Source organism: Pogoniulus pusillus, chromosome 13 (assembly GCF_015220805.1).
Source record: "Pogoniulus pusillus isolate bPogPus1 chromosome 13, bPogPus1.pri, whole genome shotgun sequence".
NCBI lineage: Eukaryota > Metazoa > Chordata > Aves > Piciformes > Lybiidae > Pogoniulus > Pogoniulus pusillus.
The window spans coordinates 12,174,506-12,187,200 of NC_087276.1; the positions used below are offsets into that span (position 1 = coordinate 12,174,506).

At 38.1% G+C, this 12,695-nt stretch overlaps 1 protein-coding gene across 5 annotated transcripts in view; it reads left to right on the top strand.

Annotated features, from left to right (window-relative positions):
* GRIN2A (glutamate ionotropic receptor NMDA type subunit 2A) overlaps positions 1 to 12,695 on the top strand; it is a 228,794-nt gene that overhangs the window by 1,403 nt on the left and 214,696 nt on the right. For 4 of the 5 annotated variants that reach the window (XR_010304479.1, XM_064153020.1, XM_064153022.1 and 1 more), the window contains exon 1: positions 1,480 to 1,562. The gene's annotated coding sequence lies outside the window, so the exon portion shown is untranslated. Of the gene's footprint in view, positions 1 to 1,450; positions 1,563 to 12,695 lie in introns of those variants that run through there. The other variant, XM_064153024.1, reaches the window with a different exon arrangement.

Here is a 12,695-nt window from a genome sequence, read left to right on the forward strand (position 1 = left end):
CTTGGCCTGTCTCATTTTCCTTAGAACTCCATGAGAAGAAGGTATCTGAGAAGCTTGCTCTTACAGGCCAAGCTTTGCTATTGTTGTATGTGTTTGGTTTTATTCAGGGAGTAAGGGGGACAAGGGTTAATTTTCACATGAACATAACACTTGATGCTGTACTTTGATGGTCAAGAGTTAAGAATTTGCTGCTGTTTTAAACTATTTTGTTTTCAGAAACAATGCCATTCACTAGCAATGATAACATTCAATAGCAACATAAATCTTTATATATAAAAATATTTATATATAAAGCACTTAATGAACATTAGAGATTAAGTCTGAGGATGTGCTTGTTTTCTATTCATAGCTATGCACAATGTTTTATTACCTCACAAGCACCTTGTGAAGCTTTTTTTTTTTAATAAATTTGAGATACTTGTATGCAGTCTGCTGTGAGTAGTGTTGGTGAATACATCCAGGGTGAGAGGCTGCTTTGTCACTTAATGTAATGTTTTACATTCAGAGTTGTGGGGTTTTGTGGGTTTTTTAGCCTTAGGTGAAAAGTAGCAGCACAGAGGAATGATGGATGACCTTTGTTAAGTTATCATCTTTTGTCTTGCTCAGTTTAGTCACAAACTCGCAGTTAGAAATACAGAAGAGGTTGGAGTTTGTTTATATTTTTCTCTGAAAAGTTCATAATATGAGTGATTTTCATTAATCAAAATGATTTATTATGTTTCCAGTTCCACAAGTTGCTCTGTCATTGCTCAGGCTCCAATCTTACATGGTGATTTTAATTTCCCAGGGAAAGATATTTAGAGCATAAAATGTTGTTTTTTTCCTCAGTGGCTATTAAACAAAACCCCCACATACAGAGAAATACATGTGACTTTAGCTTGGCTACTCCTGTGTAAAAAATAACTAAAAGTAAAAATAACCACAAAAAATGTGCATTGTTTCTGCTCTGCTAGTTACTGTAGAGGTCTAGAAATTCCTTAGGCAAATAGGTTATCAGCAGGCTGGATGAGCAAATGCTTAGAGAGCTACATCTATCTGGGGTGGGCTGATATCTCCAGGTAGTAAAAGATATTATTTTCAGACTGCCTGTATTTTAGCTTAGAGTATATTTAGTACCCTTCCCATGATGTCTTTCTCTTCCCTTTAATCCTTCTTCATCAATTAATTTGAATTTAGACACTAGTTTTTTACTTTTAGGCTAAATGTAAAATAAAATAATTATATAGGCTTGGTTTTTTTTTTCACTCACTGACTGTTACTTACTAGGATTGTTTATCAAACGGTGTATATCAGCTTTGTTGCATATGGTCTTGAGCCTTATTAGGCTCATACACCAAAATATGTTTCCATCTATGTTCCCTTAGGATATGCAATTGCATCTCATCAGGTCCTATGGACTTGTGCACCTTCAGCTTCCTTAGATGGTCTTGAACCTGGTTTTCTTTTACAGTGGGCAGTTCTTCATTCTTGCCTTCTGCAACCTGAGTGGTGTGGGTGGCGCACTTGCCACTGAAGACTCAGGCAAAAAAGTCATTGAGTACCTCGCCTTCTCCAGGTCTCAGGTAACTATGTCTCTTTCCTTCTCTGGACTCCGTTGATGGCTGAAGCCTTTCATAATGTGAATTACATTTGTTCTGTGCCTGATGAATGAAAAACTCATTAATTTCACTGTGCTACATTATCACACAATGAATGCATTATTTGAGTGGCTGTTTTAAGTGTGGTGGTGTGGGTTTGTGTTTTTTTTTTTTTTAAACAAATAGTTTTATAAGTAGATATCAGTTGAAGCTGGTTTGACTTGTTACACAGTCATTTCCTCTTCTCTGCCCTCTGGAAGGAGGTGAAAGCACTTGCTCCTCACTGTACCTACTTCAGACTTTGGCTTCTTTCTCTATTAGCAACTATGCTCAGAGAGCTAGTGCAGTCTTGAAGGCAGTGCCCTAATTATTTCAATTTAGTTCATGTTGGTTCAGTTCTTAGAACAGTGTTTGCATGTGTGAGTTAGATTGCTTCAAAAGGAAAGGAAACCAGCAGCTCTGCTCCAAATGAATTTTGAAGCCTGATAAAACCATTAGATTCTGAATCTGCCCACAGAATCTTGGGAGAGGTGATAGGAGTAGATAGAGCTTTCACTGAAGATGCTTCATTGTCCTCTAGAGTGGTAATATTTCTGCATCTAGGCAGCATTTGCTGGGGCAGCTGTAGAACCAATCAGAAAACTAAGAAGTCTGGCCCAGCACTTCACCCTCTCAACAGTGACAGAACCTGGCTCAAAGGACAAGGTGTGACAGCAGGCTTGGATCAGCTTGGGCACTGGCAGGCCTTCTTTTGTCCTAGCACAATGAGACATTATGTTTGCCCCATAAGCCATAGTTGCCTTAGCAAAAGTGGAAGAGGCAGAGGTCTATGAGATGTCATATTTTCTGAAATTCGTTTATTCCTTTTGGTTTGTGATAATTTAGCACAATGCTCCATCTTCTGGAGAGGATGTGGCATTTAACAGGCTTAGTATGCCTCGTTGGCTTCTCTATCTAAAAGTTGAGTCCTATTGAACATATTTTTTTAGAGGGTTTCTGTTCAGAAATTTGCCATCTATCCACGTTGTCTTGCCTTCTTTCCTACTATACACCAGGTTTCGATCCTTATTAGCTGAGCTTTTTTTGTTTGCTTGCCTTTTTTTTTCTTCAAGACAAATCTTTATCAAAAGGGTTTTAATTTTTAAGATCTCTCTGAGTGTTTCAGTGATTGCAAGATATTTAAAAAGTGCCATAGACTTTTAATTTCTGTTAGTAAGAAAGCAGATGTTTGTCACTTTCCAGTCAGTTCAACCAGTCACAAAATGTGAAAGGAGAAGAATGATAGAAGGAAGTGTAAATAAAAATGCAGGCATAGTCTGTCAATTGAGTTGGTGTTACTGCTCTCTTCAGCTTCAGGGACCAAATCTCAAAAGCTTTACCATTTTGGTAATGAAAATTTCAGGTCTGACCATATTTCAAACCTAGGTCACGAAGTTAAGGTTTAAAGTATTTTTTATGAAGTTAAGCTGATCCTCAGAGGCCCTAATGCCAGCATTTCATTCCCGAATTCTGACACATTTTTAATGGTCTGCCTTGCTCTATAGGGAAGAATAGAAGCAATAACAAGGCCAAATCCTAGTACATGAGTTTGATGGAAAGAACATTTAAAATAAAATGCAATGCAGTGCCTGAATGCTACTGCAAGTCACCTATGATAAAAACAAAATCCTATAACAAAGAAAATCAATTTTAAAACAGTAGTCACAAGTGGTTTTTAACATGTTCCAAATAAGTATTTAAAATACTCAATTACTTTACATCCAGTAGAGCATGTGCAGGTTGCCTGCAGCACAAACAAATTTAGGTAGAAGGAAACAATTGTATTCTGTCTCCAAATATTAGACAGCTGTGGTGACTGTTAGTGCATGAATCTGAATGACCACTATTAATTTATGGAAGTCTCCTAAATGACTGAGGCAAAATAACTGACTTGTCAGATTTGTCTGTCCAGATGTGCTAACTTGTTCTGGCTGTGGTACCATCACCTTTGGATTAAGTTCTTTGCTCTTGTTAATTTTATTGAATTTTTATCCTCCTTACTCCTCAGTCCTGGCTTTTGATAAGATTTGCTTCAGGTTCAGTTTGTTGCTTATGATGCTGCTGACACTGGATACTTGATTTCATTCTTAGTTTGTGGTGAGGTTACAGCCCAAGGACCTAATTTAATTTTGCTTAATTTACTGTGCAAATAGATAAGCTAGGTATGTGTGATATGCTTGGGTCCATAGTACTTCAAAATGTTAAAGCTCTTTGAATAGAACAGCTACCCAGCAGTGGTTGTCTGCTGTGGCTTGTTGTACGGCTTTTTGTTCTTTGTCTTTGATAGCTGAAACAGACATGGTCTGCATCAAAGAAGAGAAGGTGAACACTGTGGGTATACGGATTACAAGCGCAGGTGAACACTGCGTGGGTATATGGATTAGTGCTGTAATTTACATGCAGACCTAGGAAAATTGACCTACAGTCACATAAACCTTATAGCCATAAATCGAAATGTAGAATGTGGGTTATAGAATTTTGCTTTTTAAAGGCAGTTCATTATATTTTCTTGTCCTGTGCCTCAATACACAGAGCTTCTATGCTGCACCTTTTTATGCTAATTGATTACTAACTGTAATGGCAAGGAGGACATTGAATATAAGCAGTACCTACTACATGCTATTCTGTATGTACACTTCTGCGCTCAAATTGAGCATATTTCAGGCATTTTCTGAAGTCGTGCTTAGGCAGGCTAGTAATTGGAGGTAAGTCCTGACCTGCTGTTGGGAGAAATCTGCAGGATAATTGGAATACCACTAATAGCTCCATCAGGTGGTGCAATTGCTGCATGGGCTGAATACAAGACTTTTCCTCAAAGGCTGAGAGTGGGTAGTATATTGAGTCATCTTCTTCTGCTGAGAAGATAGAAGAGTCATCTTCTTCAGCTAAGAAATGCCACCATGCAACAAATTAAAATGGATTTAAACTCTCATATAGGGAACACTACTTCTGACACAGTTTTTACAGCAATAGAGTATCTTAAGAGGCAAGAATAAACTAGCAGAATTGCCCAAAGATTGAGGGTACTAGTAAGTGTTCTTCGTACCAAGACTGAAGACATCGTTCAGCATCCTGAAAGAAACACAAACACTTAGATGAACATTTGCGTGTTACTTCCCAATTCTTGTGCTGAAATTAAAAGTATTGAGGTGTTTTCTTGTGTGAGAAGAAATGAGTAATATGATAGTGGAGCAGTTTTGTGCAGAAGCTACATTTTTATGTAGGTTTTACATTAAAAAGACATTCAAATGGATTTATAAAGTAACCATCTATCATGTGAGAGTTTTTCAAAATTATCTGTAAGAGCTTCTCAGAGGTACATTATTCCAGTTTGTCATTGTCCAAAAGATTTAAATAGGAATATTTTCCTTAGCTCCATGTCTTAAGAGCTAGGAAAAAGACAAAACATATTTACCTGCTGCACAGGGCAATAAACAATCAGAGGAAAACAAATTCCTTTCATATAGAAAATCTGAGAACCCTTCCACTCCTTAACTCCACATCTCTGAGAGGGTATGACATTGACTTCTAACTCTCTTAAAATGAAGACTTTGTCATAGTACTATGATGATCCACCACTGATTGAGTGCTACCATATGAGCTGCACAAGTGTGGATGAGACACAGATCAGGCTGACCACATTCACTTACAGTTGGTGGTTTTTATCATTTTACTATGTAGTGCCTGTAGGAAGAATCTATAAGGCTGCCAGAGCAAAAGTGGGTGCTTGAATATGACTAATAATTATGAACCCACCCAAACTGTAAAAATATACTTTCCAGATAAAGAGCTGGCAGATATAAGACAAATACATGAAGATCTGTTAGGGAATACAGTCTTGTTCTAAAATTAGCTGTTTGAAGTGTTTCTAAAAAGATAATTTCCAGCTGTTCTCCTTAACTGTAACAAATTGGACTAATTGCAGAAGTCCGGTTCAGTGTAGTGGGAACTGCTGATAGGAAAATGAATTTGGTTTTCCTCCATAACTCGGGGCGAGGGGGAGGGGGGGGAACAATGGAGAAAGACAATAAACTTTGAGTGTGAAGTAGAATGGTAGAACTGGAATTGTGGAGCAGCCCAGTACAGACCTTTAAATAATATTTTTGCCTTCAGATACCTCACTTATAATTAGTTTGTTTTTCAAAAATAGTGTCATGCAGTAAGCTGGGAGATGGGAGGTGAAGGGAAAATAAGTCAAGAGGTGGTGGCAGAGTACTCATAAATAATGTGACTGTTATTTACCAGTGCATAAGCTCAAGTCTTAATACAGGTCTGGAATGGCACAAAGAGGTCTAAAGGAGAAATATATGGAAAAAAATCGATTTATAATGCTGTATATTAACAAAAGAAAATAATCCTTTTAAAATAATGAAATGTCCTACGTAAATTTTCAGAGCATGGATCTTTGTTTTAAAACATTGGGAAATTTGCAGCAGAAAGTTAGTGGTCATATTAAGTAGCCTCCCTTTAAATTCTGCTTAACTGTCTTATTTTTGTGTTTATGGATGATCTTTCACAATTTCATGACTTTGGCAGCACTTCTGGGACCAACAAGTTATGATTTCCTAGAAAGTCTCATTCTTTTGTCTTTCATAAAACCACAAGATTTAGCAGATCTTTTCTGCTAAAGACTTTTCCTTCAGGAAATAATCAAGAGCTTCCTTGGTATTTCCAAAAATGATTTTACAATGAATACAAATAGTTCATGGAAGCTCTCCCTCTCCAGGCTTTAGATGTTCTTTTTTGCATGTTATCTGTTTTGGCACATTAAAGTTTTTAATTACTTGATATTTGTTATCCATCCTGTCATGAATATGTAGTTCACCATTGCCATGCTAGAATAGAGTTTTGTTATGCTGATATACTTCATGATGTATCAGTTCTCAGGTGCAAACTTGGATATACTCTCTAACTGCTGTACTAATATGCTTCTTTTGCCCATTGCTAGCTGCAGACAAGGGTCAGACCTAACTAAATAAATCAGTAGTTATTACAGTAAATTTAGACTGTAATTTGAAAAGCAAAGTGACCTTTGGATTCCACTGATACATATGTTTAAAAAAAGGCAGTTTATTGATAAAGCATAGTATTTGACATAACGTTTATGCTTGGGGGGGGGGGAAAATCCCCCATCTTTGTTCATACAGGGACTTCCAAATTTAAAAAAGTTACAGCTCAAGTATCTGTATTAAATTCAGCAAAATCTATACAAATTATAACTATTTGTCCTAGATTACACTTAAGTGTGCATAGGATGGCACACTGAAAATTCATGCTGTGCTTAAACCCTAGTAATTTCTTGTGCAGTCACTAACATCATTGTGATATTTACAATCAAATCAATTGGTCAAGTTTCTCTGAACAAAAGGCATTATACTGGGTTCCTGCATTACAAATATCAGTCTTCTGCACAGATGGGAGACAAATGAGAATGTTATTCCAGTAAAAGAGCATGTTCGGTTTTGTTTTTAATGACAGGAGTCAAAATACTATAGAAGGTGGACTTTGAGGTTGCAATATTGCACAGCCAGAATTAGCTGTGCCTTAAAATCAGCACTGCATTTATCACAAACTTGCAATCTCAGTACAATGAACCCCCTATTATCTTTATACTGTTTTTGTTGATTCTGTGCCCTTCCTTGAACCGCAGCAATGAACTGCGCTGAGCCTGCATGATTACTAAGAATAATAGTGAAAAACAGTGCAAGTGTCCAACTTAAAAAGTTAAGTTGTATTCTCTCTGTATAATTTGTTTGTCTGCACATTCCAGTTATGCACTCCTACCCTGTACTGTAATGTTATTTTTCTCATCTGTGTAAGTGTTTTTCCATCACTTATTTAACGTCTTCTCAAATAGAAGTGCTGCAAGCTGTTGTTACACCAATAGTGGATGCTGGCATACTCCAAAGTATACTTGTATCTGCAGATCTGTCATTCTTCCTGGGACCAGCTTCCAAGCTTTTTTGTACGTTTTGTTCATTTGTTTTGTCTTCTTGCAACATCTGTTAGTGTTTTGGTAGCAGCAAAGGAGAGTATGTTTGCCTTTGTTTTGCAAATACTGGTAAGCTGTCATAAAGTCACAAGATACTCAGGTGTGTGAGTTTCAAAATAACTAAACCTCTTCCATCTACATAATCTGTAGAAGTCTTTGAAATTATGAAGTTGGGTTTTTTTTGCCACCTTCAGTGGAAGACTAGGTATGCTGCTGTTATGAGCAGCAGAATTGAGAAATAATCACTGGGACATGGTAGCTATGTTAGAGGATTTGACGCTTCCTCAAAACCCACCTGCCCAGTGTCTTGCCTAAACATGTCAGTTCATGAGGGCATTGGCAGGCTGGGGAGAAGGCACTAGCTTCTGAGGTCCTTGCAAGTGTTCAGGTTGTTTTGGCTTAATAGTTAGAACTTGAGTCTCATGGTCTTTGTCTCAGGTCTTTATGGCTGCCTTCCTCGGGGAAGCTTTGCACTATCAGATGCGCTCCAGGCTGAAGAACTTCTGCTGACCCTCTCATCATTTTCTCAAGTTTTCATATCTTTGATTTATTGCTGAAGCTTTCTTCCTCTGGGATATCTGATCTCTGGCAATAGAATAGCTACTTAAAACTTCTGGCTTGGGCAAACCAGTGGATGACACACTTTTCTTTAAAATAATGGTCTGAACTGGAAGAGTTGTCTTTCTAGAAGACAGTGTAACTTTTCCTTACAACTATGATTTAGGTAGCATTAAAATTAAGCCTGAGGGTTGCTTAAGTGCATTTTGAGATCACCTCTGCAGTTTTTGTATACACATCCAGTCTGGAAGAGTCTGATTCATTCAAGCCTTTATTTTCTAATCACTTGAAGCTATTAAGTAGCTGTATGTGCTGTTACACAGCTGCTTAAACTAATTCAACACTGTGGTGGTTCCACCTTTCATTTTTCCTCTATATGGCACAGTCTCTTAGCCTCTTTACAGGGCACCTGTGTAATCCATGCAGAGCTAGTTCAGGGAGCTGAATAGTGGGATGTTAATTGTGCTTTTTTTTTTGCAAGTCAACTTTGTGGAGTCAATGTAGAGCCAGCACCCATCTGATGGACAGGCTGATAAATTAGGTTGTGGTAATGCTGACTTACATTATCATAGCTGGCTTGAAAATGCATGAATGACTAAGCTGATCTAATAGCTTGCTGCTGGGAGAAAGGAAGGAGTAGTACTTCTCCTCCCCTGACCCCCAACAAAATAAAAACATTGCTGTGTTCCCTCCCTGTTTTCATTGTTGGTTCTGGAGCTGATCTGGTGGTGTGATGTGCTGATGAATTTGCAAACAAAAAAATAAGATGTTAAGTAGCTTGCTCTTAGCAGAGATTAACTCCAGAGGCAGTGCAAAAAAAGAAGAAGAGGAGGTAACAGGATTGTACCTCTGAGTAACAGTGACCTAGTGGGTAGAGTGTAGCTGAGAAATCCATCTGAGCTTGAGGATGTCTGATCAAATTGGAGACATTTGATCTGTAGCTTTGCAGAGCAGTTCAGACTAAGTCTCAAAGTAAGTGGAAAAGATCTATTAAGCAACATGAGAAAATTCCTTCAGTTACTGTGAAGTCAGCTCTCAAGGCAACATTGTCACACAGCATTACTAGATGGGATACTTACTGCTCTAAAAAAGTCAGTCTGGCCTTTGAAGAATAAATGTGATTTAGGCCTCTGCTTTTTCCTGTTTGCCTTGTGTGCATTGAAATTCTGCACTTGAGTAGGTAATGAATTTCTAGCATCTGACGGCAGGGCCTTGCATGATGGAGAAATGGCAACGTGTGATTCTGCAACAGTTAACTTGTACTTTGCACTCTGTTCAGATAGGTTTAGAATTTCATTCCACCAGTTAATCATGTTTAAAGTGTCTCATTGATCTATCTTTGATCCTTCTTCCTCTAGACATTCATGCCAGATATTGCATAGCATATAGATGCCAGTCCAGCTTGCTTTGTATAGGCTTCATTAACAGAAAGGTATGACTTTGGGGTGTGACCTGTCTTAAGGTAAATGTTAATACAAATACTGTTGTACCATTGCAGTTGAAACATACGTCTTTGTTCTGGCAAAGCAGAGATGGACATGACCCTCAGGTCTCATGCTAATTTGCATATTATTTTGCACAGTGGAACAATGGTCTTGATTGCTTTTTGATTTATAGATAGTTCCCAATCTCTTCTAGGGGCACTAAAGAGTCTGAACATTTAAAATGCTCTAAAAAAGTTTTATCTTCTGAAGTTGAGACGTATTAAAGTGAGAGATAGAGGGATAGTTCTGTCTTAATTAGTGATCAATAGATTGTACTAAACTGAAAATGTTGATAGAACTTCTGCCTCTTTTTAATGATTGAGCGTACTGTGGCTGCTTGAGAGTTCTCATCTCTCACTAACACCTCCATCAAAAAACATAGATCTTCTACTAGAAAAATAGCAGGCAAATTTAATGAGAAAGATGTCCTTGAATCAGCTTGGCATGATTGGCTTGTTCACACAGGGGACCCTTGGATCAGAGCTGTTTGCTTTTGAGAGCATATGTCCTCCTTTGGCTGCAAAAGTCAAGGAGTCTGTGCTGTAATGCCTCCTGCGAGGGACTCTGTGCCTCCTAATCATGTGGTCATCAAGGTATACATTACCATTATGGGCAGGAGGCTAAATAAAGCAAGCACCTACATATGATGTCTAATATAGACCTTTCTTGGGAGATACTGTGGAACAGTCAAGAAAATGAGTATGTGGGTGAGATCATATGTACCTTTATCTTCAGTTTCAAGCTACTGTTTTGAGTTGAGGCCACTGTATGCTTTTTGGTGTTATGCTGTACTGTGTGTTCACTGTAAGTTGACAAAATAAAGACATGAAAGCATGTTAGGTAATGGGCTGAGTGGGATGCTGGGAATAAAAGTCTTGACTTCTAATCATAGAGTCATCTAGGTTGGAAGAGACCTCCAAGCTCATCCAGTCCAACCTATCAACTAGCCCTGTCCAATCAACTAGACCATGGCAGTAAGTGCCTCATCCAGGCTTTTCTTGAACACCTGCAGGGACGGTGACTCCACCACTGTCTCAAGGAGGAAAGCCTTTTTGATTACCATACTTATCACTGTGCAGCACAGTTAATGCTTTCTGCATTCAGTGGCTGAAATTTGACCTCTCAGAAATGAAAGATGATGCTAAGGCTAATGTGTGTGACTGTCCATATTTGTAAAGAAGATTCATGCTTTTGGGAGAAACCTTGTCATTTGTAGCAAAGCTCTGGAAATTGCCTCAAGTGTCATTTCAACCCATTAAAACGAGGATACTCCTATATGAGATGGTTGCTGAATGTTCTCTGTTGAAGTGACTGAACAGGAAGTTTAAGACAAGGTGAAATGTGAATGTATGCAGTTACTGTTTAGCAATGTCTTTGGTTTCTTGAAATACATTATACTGTATTTCATAATTTGAAGTGGGAGGAACTAACTTGTATTAACAGTTGGCTATTTTAAATAGTGAGAGAAAAGTCTGGATTGCTATTCACAACTAAGACTCAGTGGTGCAGGTTGTTCTTGTGGGGGTATTATTAAGAGTGTCTCCAAAAAAGGGCTATTCTGAAGAAGATGTAAAACTGAAGTGTATTTCACCTGTCTATTAAGAAGTTAATTTTCTTATTTAGCATATATATTAATAGAAAGAACTGGATAAAAAGAGAAAGATAGATCATGACAGGAAACATTTAGAGCAGAAAGTGGCTGAGTGTAGCTGCAGGCAACAAAAACCACAGATAAAAATGTGTGGGGAAATGGAAGGGGAAGATCAGAAACAGTTAAGAGATATTGATAGATGAAGAGTGAATATAGAGCAATAAAGTGCAAAGTGGAGCAAACAAACACTATCCAGGACAAAGTTAGATGTAGATGAGTCAGAACAACCTGACAAACCAAAGCATGCCATAGCTGCAATATCAAAGGCAAATGAGATTCCTGTCTTTGCTGTATTTTAGAAAGCAGGCAGTCTATAAAGAGAAGCAAGTAAACCAGTAAAGAAGAAAGCTCAGCTTTTAGAATCACAGTTTTGGCTCTTGTCGGTAGGGCAAAGCTAAATGTATGTTAGCCTAATTAAAGTCTTAGCAGTCTAATCAGAGCTGTTATTAGTCTAGGAATAATTTCTTCCAGAGAAAGAGTACTGTTGTAGAAAATCTCAATCATAATACACTGAAATGTCTGTCTTACATGCATCCCAGTACTTACCCCTCTTTTTTTCCTGGTGTTCACACATTTGTTAGCCTGCTAAGGTTAACAGTTGCAGCTTTCCTTGGCAAAGAATGAAGAAAGAGATAGAACTGCCAGCTTTTCACAAGAAGGGCAGTAAGAGTGGTGTTCTTTTGTTCTAGAGCCTGCTTGGGGACGTTCTTGCTTTCTAATGCATGCTTAGACCTTACTTTCTTTGTGTGCCTGAAATTCCACATTACAACTGAATTTCCCAGATGTGAATTATATTGTACACATACACACGTTGGAGGCTTAATATTTTTTCTGTTCCATCTGGTTTTACTCAGCTCCCAAATTTGCATGCATTTAATGACCAGTAATCAACTATTCATGAGCTCAATGTAAGTGAGATGTCTTTTACTTTCCTATTCTTGTTCTTTCGAGCCCTTTGCTATCATCCTGTGCATGAACTACTCTACACTACATTGTTATTCTAGGATTGTAAATTGTTTATTCTACACAGAATAACTGCTTGTTATTGAACTACATTAATCACTGAACTATGAGTTACTGTAATAGTAGGTCTTACACCACAGAACAGTACAAAGCTAAGCTAAAGCCAGAACAAGGTGAGCAATAGCTACCTCATGTTTGATCTTCAGGTGGACTAAGACAAGTCCAGACTAAGACTGACAGTTCCTGAGGTCTGCAAGGACGAGTCAATGCAAAGCCTGTGACTAGTAATAGCAATGTTTTGCTGCTTTTTTTTTCAGGTCTACACAACCTTGGGGAATATTATCTTGAATTCAAACCAGCCTACACTGGGTGTAGGTGAGACTGAGGTGCTGCAATGGCAGCTAGGGGATTACAGAACCACAGAATGTTAG